Source organism: Theropithecus gelada, chromosome 19 (genome assembly GCF_003255815.1).
Source record: "Theropithecus gelada isolate Dixy chromosome 19, Tgel_1.0, whole genome shotgun sequence".
Classification (NCBI taxonomy): domain Eukaryota; kingdom Metazoa; phylum Chordata; class Mammalia; order Primates; family Cercopithecidae; genus Theropithecus; species Theropithecus gelada.
Genome location: NC_037687.1, coordinates 19374184 through 19389554, shown reverse-complemented (window position 1 = coordinate 19389554; position 15371 = coordinate 19374184). Strand labels below are relative to the sequence as shown.

Below are 15371 nucleotides of genomic sequence, written 5' to 3'. Positions count from 1 at the left end.
GACTTTGGACTGTAGACTTTTGAGTTAATGCTGGAATGAGTTAAATCTTTGCAGGACTGTTGAGAAGGCATGGTAGTATTTTTTTTTTTTTTTTTTTTTTGAGACAGAGTCTCCCTCTGTCACCAGGCTGGAGTGCAGTGGCATGATCGCGGCTCACTGCAATCTCCACCTCCCGGGTTCAGGTGATTCCCCTGCCTCAGTCTCCCCAGTAGCTGGGACTACAGACCTCCATCACCATGCCTGGCTAATTTTTTTGTATTTTTAGTAGAGACGAGGTTTCACCATGTTGGCCAGGATGGTCTCAATCTCCTGACCTTGTGATCCACCTGCCTCGGCCACCCAAAGTGTTGGGATTACAGGCATGAGCCACCGCATCCAGCCAGTAGTATTTTGAAGTATGAGAAGGACATGAGATTTGGGAGAGGCCAGAGGTGGAACAATATGGTTTGAATCTGTCCCTGCCCAAATCTCATGTTGAATTGGAATCCCCAGTGTTGGAGGTAGGGCCTGGTGGAAAGTGATTGGATCGTGGGGGTGGTTTCTCATTAATGGTTTAGCACCATCCCCTTAGTGCTGTTCTTGTGATAGAGTTTGCGTGACATCTGGTTGTTTAAAAGTGTGTAGCACTTCCTCCCCACACTTCCTCCTGCTCCAGTCATGTAAGACGTGCCTGCTACCCTTTCGCCTTCCACCATGATTGAAAGTTTCCTAAGGCCTCTCCAGAAGCCAAATAGATGCCAGCATCGTGCTTCCTGTACAGCCTTTAGAACTGTGAGTCAATTAAACCTCTTTTCTTTACAAATTTCCCAGTCTCAGGTTTTTTTTATGGCAATGCAAGAACACACTAATATAGGTGAGTTATTGGGGCCACATCAGTGGAACCTATTCAGTGGAGTCATGTGGGACCTGGTCATGTGGGACCTGGTCAGCAGGGCCTGATGAATAGGTCCTTGTGAGTGGGTGTCTGGTCGGTGCTGACCTGGTCAGCAGCAGCCTGGTCAATAGCACCTGGTCAGTTGGGGGCATGGTCAATGGGGACACAATCATTGGAGACCTAGTCAGAGGAAGCCTGGTGAGCAGGCAACTGGTCAGTGAGGACCTGGTCTGAAGGGGCCTGGTCAGAGGGTACTGGTCAGAGGGCCTGGTCACTTGGGACTACATCAGTGTGTCCTGGTCAGCATGAGCCTGGTCAGCTGAAATCTGGTCAGTGGGGGCCTGGTGAGTGTGACCTGGTTATTGGGGTCCTGGTCAGTGGAAGCCTGGTCATTGAGCCCTAGTCAGTGGATATCTGGCAGTGGGGGCCCAGTCAGTGGGGGTCTGTTCAGTAAGGACCTGGTCAGTGGGGACCTGACTACTGGGGTCCTGGGTAGTGGGGCCTAGCCAGTTAAGGTCTGGTAATTAAGGACCTGGTCAGTGGGAACCTCATCAGTCAGTGGAGAGACCTGGTCAATGGGGAGCTTGGCAGTGGGGTCTGGAACTGGGGGGCTATCAGTGGGGCCTGGCTAGTGGGGCCTACTCAGTGGAGGTCCGGTCAGTGGGGTCCTGGTAAGTTGAGGCTTCATCAGTTGGGGCCTGGTCAATGGGGACCTGGTGAGTGAGGGACTTGTCAGTGGGGCCTAGTCAGTGAAACGTGGCCACTGGGGGCATAATCAACTATGGTCTTGTCAGTGGGGGCCTGGTCTTTGGAGTCCTCATTAGTGGGGCCTGGTCAGTAAAGGTCTGTTCAGTAAGGACCTGGTCAGTCAGAACCTCGTCATTTGAGGCCCAGTCAGTGGAGACCTTGACAGAGGGGGCCTTGTCAGTTGGGCCCACTCATTGAGGGCCTGGCAGTGGAAGCCTCATCCGTGGGTCCTGGACAGTGAAGCCTGGTCACTGATGGTCTGATTGGGGGTTTTGTCAGTATGGCCCAGTCAGTGGTAGCCTAGGAGTGGAGGCCTCATCAGGGGGTCCTGGCTAGTGGGGTTTAGTCAGTGGTGGTCTCGGGTCTTGGTAAGTTGAGGCCTCATCAACTGAGGCCTGGTCAATGGGGCCTGATCATTGGGGTCCTGGCTAGTGGGGCCTGGTCAGTAAAGTTCTGGGTCATTGGGTTCCTGGTTAATGGGGCCTAATCCGTAAAGGTCTGGTTATTAAAGACCTGGCCAGTCAGAACCTCATCAGTTAAGGACCTGGTCAGTTGGGACCTCATCAGTTAAGGACTTGGGCAGGTGGAATCTTGTCAGTTAAGGACATGGTCAGTTAGGACCTCATCAGTGAAGGAAGTGGTCAGTTGGAATCTCGTCAGTTGGGCCCCAGTCAGCCTGGCAGTGGAAGCCTCATCCGTGGGTTCTGGATAGTGAGGCCTGGTCACTGGAGGCCTGGCCGTGGAACCTGGTCAGTGAGGGTCTGGTCACTGGGGTCATGGGGAGTGGGGCCTGGTCAGTAAAGGCCTGGTCATTAAGGACCTGGTCAATCAGAACCTTATCAGATGGGGCCCAGTCAGTGGAGTCCTGGCCAGTGAGGCCTGGCTAATGGGGCCTTGTAAGTTGGGTCCCAGTCAGTGGGGACCTGGTCAGCTGGAGGCTTGTCAGTGGGACCAGGTTGGTGGGGCCTAGTCAGTGAAACCTGGACTCTGGGGGCATGATCAACTGGGATCTTGTCAGTGGGCACCTGTTTAGTGGGATCCTGGTTAGTGGGGGCTGGTCAGTAAAGGTCTGGTCACTAAGGACCTGGTCAGTTGGAACCTCATCAGTTAAGGACCTGGTCACTTAGGGCCTCGTCAGTTGGGCCCAGTCAGTGGGGGCCTGGCAGTGGAAGTTTCATGAGTGTGTCCTGGATAGTGAGGCCTGGTCACTTGAGGTCTGACAGTGAGACCTAGTCAGTGAGAGTCTGGTCACTGGATACTGAGCTGTGGGGCCTGTTCAGTAAAGTCAGGTCAGTAAAAACATGGTCAGTTGGAACCTTGTCAGTTGGGCCCAGTCGGTGGAGGTCTCTCTGGTCAGTGGGTTCTTGGTAAGTTGGGGCCTCATCTCCTGAGGCCTGGTCAGTGTGGACCTGGTCAGTGGAAGCCTAGGCAGTGGGGGCCTTGTCAGTTGGGACAGTCAGTGGGGGTCTGGTGACTTGGGACCTGATTAGTGGGGGCCTGGTCACTGGGGTCCTGGGTCTAAATGACTAGTCTGGTCATTAAGGAACTGGTCAGTCAGAATCTCATCAGTTGAAGCCCAGTGAGTGAGGGCCTTGTCTGTGGGTCTTGGTTATTGGGACCTAGTCTGTAGAGGTCTGGTTAGTGGGGTCCTGGTAACTCAGGGTCATCTATGGGGACCTGGTGGGTGGGGACTTGACCAGTGGGACCTGGTGGTCAACGAGGGTTTTGTACTTTAAACCTAATAACCAGGGCCTGGTCTGCTGTGACGTAGTCATTGTGGCTTAGTCAACGGGGGCCTGACAGTGCGGGCCTGTTCCATGGGGACCTTGTCAGCAGTGCCTGCTCAGTGGTGGACCTGGTCATTGGGGCCTAGTCCTTTTGGGCCTGGTCAGTGGAAACATGATCAGTGGGGACCTTGGTCATGGATGATCTGGTTAGGACTGACCTAGTCAGCAAACACCTTTCAGCAGGTTCTTATCAGCAGAAACCTGGTCAGAGAGGGCCTGGCCAGTGGGGCCTAGTTCTTAGAGTCCGGCAGTGGGACATAGTCGGTGAAAACCTGGCTGGAATATCCGGTCAGTGGGACTTGGATGTGAGGGCCTAGTCAGTGCGGGGGATAGACACTGGGGGCCTGTTCAAGTGTGGGCCTGTTCAGTCAGGAGGGACGTGACCCAAGGGGGCATGATCACTAGAAGCCTGGGTAGTGGAGGCATGACCAGCAAAGACATTATCAGTGAAAGTCTCATTCATGAGGCCTAGTTAGTGGAGTCCGGGCAGTGAGGGCCTTTTCACGAGGACCTAGTCAGTGGGGCCTTGTGCCCGGTCAGTGTGACCCTAGTTTCCAGGAGCTTGGTTAGTAAGTTAACTAGTCAGCGGGGACCTGGTCAGTGCAGCTCTGGCCACTGGCTGACTGATCGCTGGACCCAATCAATGGGGGCCTGGCTTGGCTGAGGGGAGGAGCAGCTGCCAGTGGGGCCTGGTCAGTAACAACCTGGTCAGCCGGGGCCTAGTCAGGGGGAGTCCAGTCAGTAAGGCCTGGTGAGTGGGGCCTCATCAGGGGGGACTCTTCAGTGGGGTCCTGGTTATCAGGGCCCACTCAGTGAAGGCCAGGTCATGGCAGAGGCCCCAGTCCATGGGGCCCTGGTCAGCAGGGGCCTGGTCAGTTGGACACAGTCATCCCAGGACTGGTCCTCAGGGGCTACTCTGACTTCACAGGCTCCCCTGACCGTGCCAGTCCCCCAGCCTATAGCCAATGGTGTCCTTTATATCTCTCCCAGCACAGGCCCAGGACGTGGGGATGCCCGATGCTGGGAGGAGGCACACACAGCAGGAAGGAGAGAAGGAAGGAACTTCTGTAGTATGGATACCTACGAAGTTACAACACGTGGTTCCATCGCCATGTTCTCTGTTTATTTCCCACATAATTCTCTATTCTAAACTGGCCTCAGTTGAGCACAAAATCGTCCTTGTACTACCACAGATAGTTGGCCATGGCTCTTTGATAGAAGTTTTTATTCTGCTGTAGAAATTATCCTTGAACTGGAAAAAGTCCCCAACCCAACATCCAGTCACTCAACACTCTCATCTTTATAAAGAGCTGCTTCCAAATTCTAGATCGATTTTTGGAAAAAAAAAATATTTTTTTCTGGTAAAAAGTGCTGCATCTGTGATCTCAAATCTCTCCCTCTAATTGGATGGAGATGGTGAATTTCAGCCAAAGTGGCCAAAGAACTCGTGTCCCACGCTCCTGAACGCCATCAGCCCCCGCACCTCCATCGTTCCTCCTCCTACAAGTCTCCTGCTCCCCGTGACTTTGGTAAGAGCTCCTCTGTGAACATGGAGGACGTCTGGAAATTTGATGCGTTGCCACTTGGACAGCAGTAACAGGTCCGAGACAGAATCCAGGTCCTGCCTGGGCCAGTCTGGGAAGAGCTTGACGATGGCATCGTAGGCACCTCCGGTGAAGGTGACGGGCTGCTTCAGGCCCACCCAGAAGCCCTGCTGGGCCCACTCCAAAGCCTGGCTGAGGCTGCGGGAGGGCTGGCCCCCTGCTGATGTTCCTTCTCAAAGCCCCTCACCTGCTTGTCGTGAACTCCATGCCCTGTGGCTGAGCAGCAGCACGGTCGTCCACCTTCTTGAGAAAGCATATGGAGCTGTCAATCATGCTCTCCACCTCCTGCAGGTCGAGGGCGGTGGTGGTGGAGTGCTCAGGGTCAGGAACGAGCTGGCACCCACCATGTCACCTTTCTCGCACCACCCACCTCCCATGACCAGGACACATATCCAGTGTTCATCTTCGATACCCACATCCACTTCCCCAAGTGATGCCCACCTTCTCGCTGATCTGCTCTGCTTGGATCGGAGGCAGTTTTCTTATTTTCTTTCCTCAAGAGGTGCCGTGCCATACAGAAGGCCTTCCTCTTGCCTTGTTTCCAGGCCTTCTTTCGGTGCTGCTGGGGCACATCAGGAAGTGCTGGAGGACGTGGCACTGCCAGCACTGGGCAGCTAGCCGTGTGGCTCATCCCACAGATCAGGCTCTTCCTGTGCTTGGAGATGAAGTCCTCCTGGAAGCAACCCGTGGCCCACTTCTCAGGTGGGTGGGGCACAGAGATGGCCGGGAATGTCCCCAGACACGCATCCAGTCAGTCCAAGTGCTTGTTGCGCCGTGCACTGGGACCTGCCTGTGCATGGTCACCAGCTTGCAAGAGAGGACGCTATTCATGCCCTTGAACTTGTTCTGCTGAGTGGTGTCGCTGGTAGTGCACTGGAAGGAGTAGGGGTTCTCCTGCCACTTGAGGCCATAGAGCCACAGAGCCATGCACAACTTGTCCCCATCCTTCACAGAGCCCAACACCTCGCCAAGCACAAGGCCTCCCTGCCTGACTTGACAGGTGGGGAAGCGGTTGAGACTGCGCCTCATGGTGGCCAAGCTGTTACCACCACAGGAGCCCAGGGAGCCACTGAGCACCAGGTGTGAACTGCCACTAGGCACATCCACCATCATGGAACTGCCATCCCACTTGTCCTGGGCATCATCACTGCCCTGACTGTCCTGGTTGCCACGAAAGAGCTGCTGAGGTCACGGCTGCTGAGCACCCCTGCCGTCTGAAGCCTGCACCGGCTGCTGGAAGGTATTCAGTGGTGACACATGCTGCAGCTGTAGCACTGGCTAGAAAGTGTCAAGAAGGGGTCTCAAGGAGGCGGGCAGGATACCGGGCATGGTCTCAAAGCCTCCCAGCAGCATGTTGGCAGTGTGGCCGAGATGCTGGGGCCACCATCACCTGCCAGTCCCAGCTTGGAGTCTTGGATCACCTGCACTGCACAGACGAGGCTGGGAAGAGGCCACAGTCACTGTAGCCATGGACGCCCTCGAGCAGCCCTTGATGTCCTGCTCCCACACAGGCTCAGAACCTCATGTTCCTGTAGCAAGTTCTTGCCGGGGCTCTCTGACCTGAAATGGTACAACAACCGGGTGAGGTGTGCCATGTCCCCTGCGTGGTCATGTGTGCTGCAACTAAAGGTCCATGGCACCCCTGGTGCCCTCCCCTACCAACCAGGGCTGGAGTTGAGGCCGGGCCCCTCTGGACCTAGGACGTGTGCCCCAGGAGGGGACTCTGTCCAACAAGCCAAATCAGAGGCCACAAGGCATGCTCCTGGCTGGCCAGGGTTGGGAGGACACCATGTTCACCCCTCCCTCTGGCGGCCTGAAAGGGACCAGCTTCCCTGTTGAGAAGAACTTCATAAGGCCCAAGAGCCATCTGGGGTTGCAGAGCAACTGGCTGGGAGCTGCCCTGGTTCCTTCCACGCCGTGCTAGTCATTGCCCACCAAGAGGGTTCCGATGCAAGTGCCCCCATGCAAGGGACTTACCTCTGGACCTGCCTCTCCGTTCTCACGGGGCCCAGCAGGGCCTGGTGTTGTAGCCAAGATGGGGTTGCAGGGCTGAGCCCCGTTAATGGTCCTGGGGCTGGGTAGGGTAGATGTGGAAGGGACGGAGCACAGCATCCCTGTTCAAAATTTTACAATGGGAACCACGGGCCTCTGACAGCCAAGTCTCTGGGCAGCTTCCGGAGGGAGTTCAGAAAATGCATGGGTCCGTTCTGAACCCTCAGGATCCCCAGAGAGCAACCTGCTGCCCTGAGTTTTCTGGAAGCTCCTTTGTTTTCTGGAAGCTCCCTGGGCCTCAGTCTTGGAGACTGCCAGCCAGGCCGGGGTGGGAGAGGACCAGGTTGCATTCCGGGGTAGGGGGCTGGCTGCATGGGCCTGTAGAGCTAAGCTGGTAGGCAGGGGTGGGCCAGCCCGTCTCCCTTGCAGAGGGGCGTAATGCTCATGGAGGCCTGGGTGCCAAGGACCCTCGATCAGGTTTGGCTGAAAAAATAGCAGACGTGAGTGGTCAGCTTCTCCACCAAGTCCATTAAGTCCCCACAAAGCTGGGCCCCACAGACCTGGGTCTCTGGTGTCCTCAGCATCCCTGTGTGGCTTCTTGAGTCTGACTCTGAGGACACCCCAGCAGGCTGCTGATCACAGAGCAAGGGGTGCGTGGATCCTTCAGGGCGAAGGGAGTTATTGGGGCGCCTCATGTCACTCCTGGGGCAGTGGCTTAGGATTCGGGCTGGCTCCAGACTTCCTCCTTCATCTCTTCATCCCAGGGCTTTGTGGCCTGGGTAGCAGCCCTGATCCAGAACCAGGTGGGAGAGGCCTTGGCTGTCACCTAGCCCCCTTGCCACCTCACATGAGATACTGTCTCCACAGTGGGTGAGATGGTCCCAGGCATGGGGCCCCCTTTGCCCTCTGGGACCGTTCACTCCATGCCTGGACTAGACCATTCCCACACCTGGCTGAACTCTTGGATCTGGCTCTGGCCAGGGCTCCTACCCGTGTCCTCTCCACGAATCCTCTGGGTCAGTGACACTGATTCTCTTGTTCCCCTGGCTCAAGGCTTATTGCCCTGACATCCTTGGAGGGGTGCTCTGGAGCAAGCGGCCCCTGCTCCTCCTGGCATCTGTTGATGTTGGGATGGTGGTTCAGGGAGCTCGCACAGAGGGGAAAGGATGTAAAAACCACAGGAGGCGTTGAGGGCTTTCCCTCAGACAGCCCCCGCCTGTCTGAGCAGCATGTCCATTACATATGCGCTCAGCACTTGCCCAGAAGCTGCTTAGTGTAGAGGAGGAAAAGGCAGAAGCAGAAGTGCAGAAGGAAGGGCCAGGTCGTAGGGCTGGTGGGGCCGGGGCCCTCTCCACTATCGAACGCTCCAGAGGGTGACTCAGGAGGGGACCTGGTGCTGGAGCCCACCAGGGGGTGGCAGGTTCCAGCACTGGCTCATCAGTTCCCCCACAAAGGCCTCAAAGTGCCTGAGCACGGTGGCATCCTCCAGGACCCACGCCTGGGAGAACTGGTCCTGAAAGAACTCCCTCCCACAGGCTGGACTGGGACAGGTTCATGGTCGCTCAAGGGACAGGGAGGGCATCAGGCCAGGAGGTGTTCCTGGGAGGGGTTGGTGCCTACACCCCGTTTCCAACACTGCCACCTCCCACTGGGCAGCACTGGGTCGTTCTGTGGCCACCCCTGGAGTCCAGCTGTGCACAGGAGGCCACGGCCGGGGGGACACCCAGGCAGGGAGGTGCCCACTATACTCCCACCTTTCGCATGGATCATTCATTTCAAGGGTGGGTTCAGGGTCTGGGAGAACTCGCTCTGCCCTGCCCAGCCCTACAGGCCAGGCCTGGCCATCCCTGGCCATCCCTTCTGACTAGAGCAGAGGGTCATGGGGACAGCTGTCTGTCCCGTGAGCTCCCCAGGAAACCTCAGGCACAGGGGTACTTGCTTCTGTGAACCTTGAAGGCTGTGGGTGCCATTGCCATTATTGCATGCTTCATCTTCGGGCTGAAGCCCAAGGGGATCTGTGGGGACAGCAGGTGTGAAAGGACCTGGCCCTTCCAGGCTGGAAGCTGGTGGCCCAAGCAGGGCCCACTGTGGTTTCAGTCCCCTGGAGTGCCAAGGACCCCTCCCCATGGGATGAGCTGCCACTGTGAGGCTGGGTCAGAAGACGTCTTGCAGCTCCTCATGGAGGGGACTCATCTCAGCAGGGATGTGGCTCCTGGAACGAGGGGCTCCCCAGGGCCTTGGACTTCCCTGAGCTCTCCCAAGTGGAGACCTGGCCCATTCTGCCCTGGCCTCTGCTGTGGGATGCCCCTTCTCGAGTGTCGCCTACCTTGTGTGCCCTATGGGGACCCGCCTGTGCCTCCTGCTGGATGGGGGTGTGCCAGGTCCTCCCGGGGGAGCTGGACCTCCGGGCTGGGGGAGCCAGGCAGTGCAGGGCAGGAGGGTCCCTGGGCTGGGAGCTTCCAGTGCCTCATTACCCCCATTTAAAGCACCAGAGAAGCCAGTGTAAACATGGAATTCTGGGCACGCAGCTCATCCTTGTCCTGATGGGAGGAGCAGAGGTGCTCAGGGCCCCTTGGGCTGCCCCCAAAACATCCCTATTTCAGGCCTCTCTGCAGCCGTTCCCTAAGGGGCAGAACACTGGGCAGTCCCCAGGGCGCCCCGCCACACCTGCCCCCCCGCATGGACTTTCGGTGGACACATTTCCCTTAGCCTAGTTCAGCCAGAGCACAGCCCCCGTCCCAGAGCCTCTGCCTGCTCCAGAGCAGAAAAAGGAAACCCAACTACAATCCCATGGAGACCTCCACATCCCAAGTCTGACCCCTGCTGGGACTCGACCCCTCAGCCCCCATAAGGAGGAGCCAGAACCTCCCTCTCCCCCTGATCCCCAAGCCTCTGGGGAAGAGCCGAGGGGACCGTCTCCTCACCAAGTCCTCATGAGCTTCGGGGATGATGTGCGTAACACGTGTCCCGGCTGGGCTTAGAGTCTCCGGGGCCTGGCACAATTTGAACTGTAGAATCCTGAGAGCCCGCAACTTTTCACAAAATCAAAGCCTGCTCCCTAGATGTGGAGCGGTCAGCTGGAAGAGCTAGGCACTGGCAGGGGTCCTCAAACCCCCAGACCTCCCACCCTCCCATTTGGCCACTCCAGCATGCAGCCTTGACCCAGGAGAGGAGGGGCAGGAACGTCCCCTGGATCCTGGCAGGAGGAGCTGCCCAGTGCGGCCCTGAGCTGAGGTATTAGGAGGAGAGGCCTGCCATGGAGGCCGAGAGGGAGGAACGTGGCAGGCAGGGGCCAGCAGGGTGAGCGGGGTGGGTGCTGGGGGTGCATTACCGTCTTCTGGAAGTTCGTGGGGTCAGGCGGGGGGACATGCGATGAGGAAGCATTCCTGTCTGGGTTTCATCTGCCTGTCCGAGGGTGGCGAGGGCAGCTAGGAGCACAGTCAGCCACCAGGAGGCAGGAGGACCCTCAGGGAGGCGAGCGTTGTCTGCGCAGTCGAGGCTGGAAGATCGAGGCTCCAGGATACAGAAGGCAACCACAGGGAGGCTGCAATGCCCTCTGCTGATGGGGATGAGAGGCGTCTAAGTCAGGGTGTGGGGGTCCCTATCCAGTCCCAGGCTCCTACGTGACCCACAGCAGGCAACATCCCAGAGGCTCCAAATGAGCCGGGGACACAAGGAAGGCGCCTTGCCTGGAAGCTGGGATCACCTAGCCAGGGTGACCGTCCCCGGGCCTGGCTGCGTGAGTCCCTGGGGGCAGCTGTCCACCTACCCTGCAGGGAGTGGCTCTCACTGGCCAGCAGCTGAGCCTGCACTCAGAAGGTGTCTTTTCCTGGCAGATAGAGGAGAGTGGCAGCAATGCGGCTCATGACCCTACAGTAGCCCAACTCCTGCAAGGGCCAGAGTCACCATGGAAGGATGTCACCTGGGAGAGCTGAGGTCACCTGAGAGTACTGACGTCATTGGGGAGGCTTGCCACGGGCCCTGGGGAATTTGGGGTGCAGCCTCTTCACCCCTCTCCTGACACTGGGTGTCAGGACTGAGCAGGTCATGCACGTCCCAGTTGACAAGGAGTCCAAAGAGACCCCTATAGCGAGCGTCCAAGCCCATGTGGCCCAAGAGGACATAGGAGAGGACCATGGATGTCCCTCCTGTTCAGATGCCAGACCAGGGAGGCCACCATGCCAGGCTTGGGACAGCATCTGTGAGCTAGGCTGGCCAACAGGGCGGGCTGGGGGCCTGCTGTATACAGGGTCCTGGGAAGACCCAGGGGCTGCCTGCCAGGTACGAGAGGGAGGCTGGGTCCAGACCCTGTGTGTGCGGCCCATGGAGCCAGCTCAGTGGCTGTCCCTCCAGGAGTGATCTGGAAACTGGGGGCACACGGGGAGCAGGCACTTTGGGAACCCCCTCCCTGTCTGCTGCACTCCAGTGGGGTTCTGGCAGAACCCCATTGGATCCCTGCCAGTTTTCCACTGAAGAAACAGCTTCCGCGGGATCCACACTCATTTCGTGACAAGAGCCACGCCCATCAGGCACTGTGGCAATTTGTCAAAAATGCCTCCTGGGAGGACCATTCTGGGACACTGACCAGCTCTTGGGCCTTGGGGCAAGCCCAGGAGGAAGGCGCCATTTCTTGTTCTGAGATTGAGGGTCAGGCTCAGGTCAGACCAGGAATCCGTGCCTGAGCCCCCTCCATCTCAGCATGACCCCTCTGAGACCCACCCTCCCAGCCTTGCTTGAATGTTCAAGCCAGCAGCGAGCTTGAGTCCTACCCGCTGCGTCTTGATAGGTATCAGATACTGAAATTTAAAGAAGCGATGACACCCCGACCCAAGACACCCATGCCTGTGGATATGGGAATGTGACCCGGGAATATTGTTGCCCGGGAATACTTACGGGGTTAGATGCAGAATACGCCACCAGGACAAGAAAGACATGCTGCAGCCTAGGAAAGAGAGAAAAGAGGGTTTGGGTTCACACGGATGCTATTTTGTTCTCTCTGTCGTGTTCCAACAAGGAATCCAATTCCAGGTCCAGATGATGCGCGGAATAAGCAGTGAGCTCTTCAGGGTCACTGAGTTTTATGAAATGTTTTGGTAAAAGCGGATTTTACTATTCCCGTGTTGAAGGTTGTCTTGGTAGCCTTCAACTGTGGGTGACGGTGAATCAAGCCCTGGACGTGGCATGCAGGCTTTACGTGGCCATCAGTTTTCAAATCAGTGGGGTCAGTCTCTGAGACTCTTCTGGGACATGTGGCGCGAGGTCCACTGAGTTTCGCGAAGAGCCGTCCAACAGGTTTCCAAAGGGGCTGTGCCCTGTCGCATTCCCACCTGGCAGGGACAAGGGTCCCCGGGGCCCCACATCCTCCCGGCATTTGGTGTCGTCAGTGTTGCTTGGGAAGGCTCCCGAGCCCCTCATCATGCCACCCTCCCATAGGTCACCGCACTTTCCACCATTTCTCATGATTTTGTTCATTGCTTTCTGTCTCCTTGGGAGCCACTTGGGCTGTGGCCCCACATATCCCAGCCAGGCCCAGGGCTTGGAGCCAGGAAGGCACTCGGTTCATGGTGCTAGCTTCCCCTTGGGCCTGGAGAGCTTTTGGTCCCCTCCTGGGTGACCCCTGCCTCTCCTCTGGTGAAGCCCCCATCCCTCTGGTTCACCCCATCTCCCCAGGGAATCTCCAGCCCCGCAAGCCTCACTGTATTGTGGCTGGAACATCATGTGATTTCTTAGTGTACGGCTGACATCCAGGTTGATCTGGTGGAAGTTTCCAGGGGGACCTCTTTCCCTTCATCTTCATGACCTCCGGGGCAGGGGCAAGAAGAGGAAGCAGCCTCTGAACAGACAGTAGACTTGCTGCCCCACACGGCAGTCATCCACAGGCAGTCCTTCAGGAAGGAAGGAAAGAAGGAAGGAACGAAGGAAGGAAGGAAGGAGGGAAGGAAGGAAGGAAGATGGGTTTCCTTCTGCAGAAAGCTCCTCCTCTGGCTTGGTTCCTTACAATCCAACTAGTCCTGGAGCTTAGCTCACCTTTGGTGCTGGTGTCACCGTCTCTGCCCAGGATGTTCATCTGACCACGACCCCTCCACCTTCAACCCAGGCTCTGCGTTCCCTCCAGCTGGAGGCTTGGGCTCCTATCACAGCCTGGCCTGTTTGTCCTGCTCTGGCTGACTTCGGAAGGGTTATACCTCATATTTCCACCAGTTCTCGGCCTTTACCTTCTGGATGTCCAGGAAGTGTGACCACACTTGGCCCCACGCCTCTGGAGAATTCCTTTATACACTCTTGTCAATCAACTTGGGACAGAATACTCTGGAGAAACAGGCTCTGGGGCAGCCCCAGGGAGGATCAGAGCCTGAGGATTCTGGAAGTCTCCAGCCTTTGACTTGTTGGTTTTTCAGGAGCGGTGCAGTCTACCTAGGACCAGGCCTCCCTCCCACGATTCAGAGTTATGAATTGTGATCTTGACCTATTCCTTCCTTCGGTTTGCCAGGGAGTGTCCCTATCCCTGAGATAGTGCAGGCCCATGCCCTGGCATCACACTGTCTCCAGCAAGTTGAGGTTTGCAGGGACAGACAGGAGAGCTGGTGACCAGACCTGCTGTCCCGAGCAAGGACTGTGTGTCACCCACCCTCTGAGAGGCAGGCAGTGCCAGGACCCAGCCATGGGAGCCCATCCCCCTGACCCTGTAGAGAGCGATCATGGGGCCCTCCCTCCCCATGTCATCTCCTTGCCACTCCTGTATCCCTGCCCATCTTGAAGCATCTTGAGTCATTTCTCTGTGTCTCTCATCTCCCGACGTCTTTGCTGTCAACTATGATGACAAGAAGTTAGCGGAGCTGCCAAGGCTTCCTGGAGCAGCCTTTGGACGCTGTATCCTGGGCTCCGAGGCCCTGACAGGACTGAACCACAAAAAGAACCAGGAAAGGGCAGGCTCCGGGGACTGAGACCTTCTGACTGAACAGGCATCCGTGACCTGGCCTCATGACCTGGGACATGCCATCCTCAGGCCACAGACACCGGACTTTGGTCAAGTACCAGCCTCCAGGTGGGCTCCTAGTGCAAGCAGGCAGCAACCCCCGAGCTGTGACTGCAGTTCTCAATTTGGAGTTTGGTCAAACCACCATGGGGACAGAGTCTTGCGGTCGGGTCCAGCAGGAACTGCCGCCCCTCCTAGGGACAGCCTGCCTTTCCCACTCACCACCGCCGGTGCACGTGGGCTGCTGACCACCTGCCCAGTCCTCCTGTCCCTGGTCCAGCCTCTCAAGTAGCAGGTCTTACCTTTGCCTCCAGGGCACTGATGGATGGCAGCTTCGTCTCACCGTAAGGCAACCCAGGCAGAGCCGAAGACCTGCGCTGGGCTGGGAGCTGTCCTCCTTCTCCCCTAGTGGTCCTAGGGAACGACCAACCATGTCTCTCCCCGCCACACCCCTGGTCTCAGCCCAGGAGACACACAGGCAAGGTAGGAAGAGAGTCTCCCTGTGGGCTGATGCCTGTGAAGGGACAGGAACTGGGAGAAGAGGGGTGTGTGGCGGGCAGGGACCACTAGGGTCCTGTAGAGCATGGGCTTGGACTACACAATGGGGCTGCCCCTCCTGGGCTGGAGGCAGTGCTCTCTGCAGGAACTGAGAATGTCCAGGCCTGAGAAAGGACGTGTACGGCCCAGGGTGGGTGACCGAGTCCCAACAGCAGTGCCCAAGGGAGTGACCACATTACCAGGCCAGGATCCCGAGACCTGCCCAGTGCACTGAGGGTACACCTGGGGCCTGTCCCACCTGATGTCCCCAAGTGCCCCACAGGGTCTGATCTCCCAGCCTCCATCTACCTCCCCTGGGGGGTGGGGGCTTGCTTTGAGTTGTCCGCACCTTTCTGAATGGAACTAATGTACTTCTTACGTATATTGACTGATGTCTCATGTCTCCTTAAAATGTATAAAAGCAAGCTGTGGGCCGGGCATGGTGGCTCACACCTGTAATCCCAGCACTTTGGGAGGCCAAGGCAGGTGGATCATGAGGTCAGGCGTTCGAGACCAGCCTGGCCAACATAGTGAAACCCCATCTCTACTAAAAGTACAAAAAATCGGCCACATGCAGTGGCTCACGCATGTAATCCCAGCACTCTGGGAGGCCGAGGCAGGCGGATCATGAGGTCAGGAGATCAAGACCATCTTAGCTAACACGGTGAAACCCCATCTCTACTAAAAAATACAAAAAATTAGCCTGGTGTGGTGGCGGGTGCTTGTAGTCCCAGCTACCCAGGAGGCTGAGGCAGGAGAATGGCGTGAACCCGGGAGGTGGAGCTTGCAGTGAGCCGAGATCGCACCACTGCACTCCAGCCTGGGTGACAGAGCAAGACTCCGTCTCAAAAAAA

General features: G+C 57.3%; 1 pseudogene; it reads left to right on the top strand.

Annotated features, from left to right (window-relative positions):
- Positions 1–831: 831 nt before the first annotated feature.
- LOC112611880 lies at positions 832–6098 on the top strand (annotated as a pseudogene).
- Positions 6099–15371: the final 9273 nt, after the last annotated feature.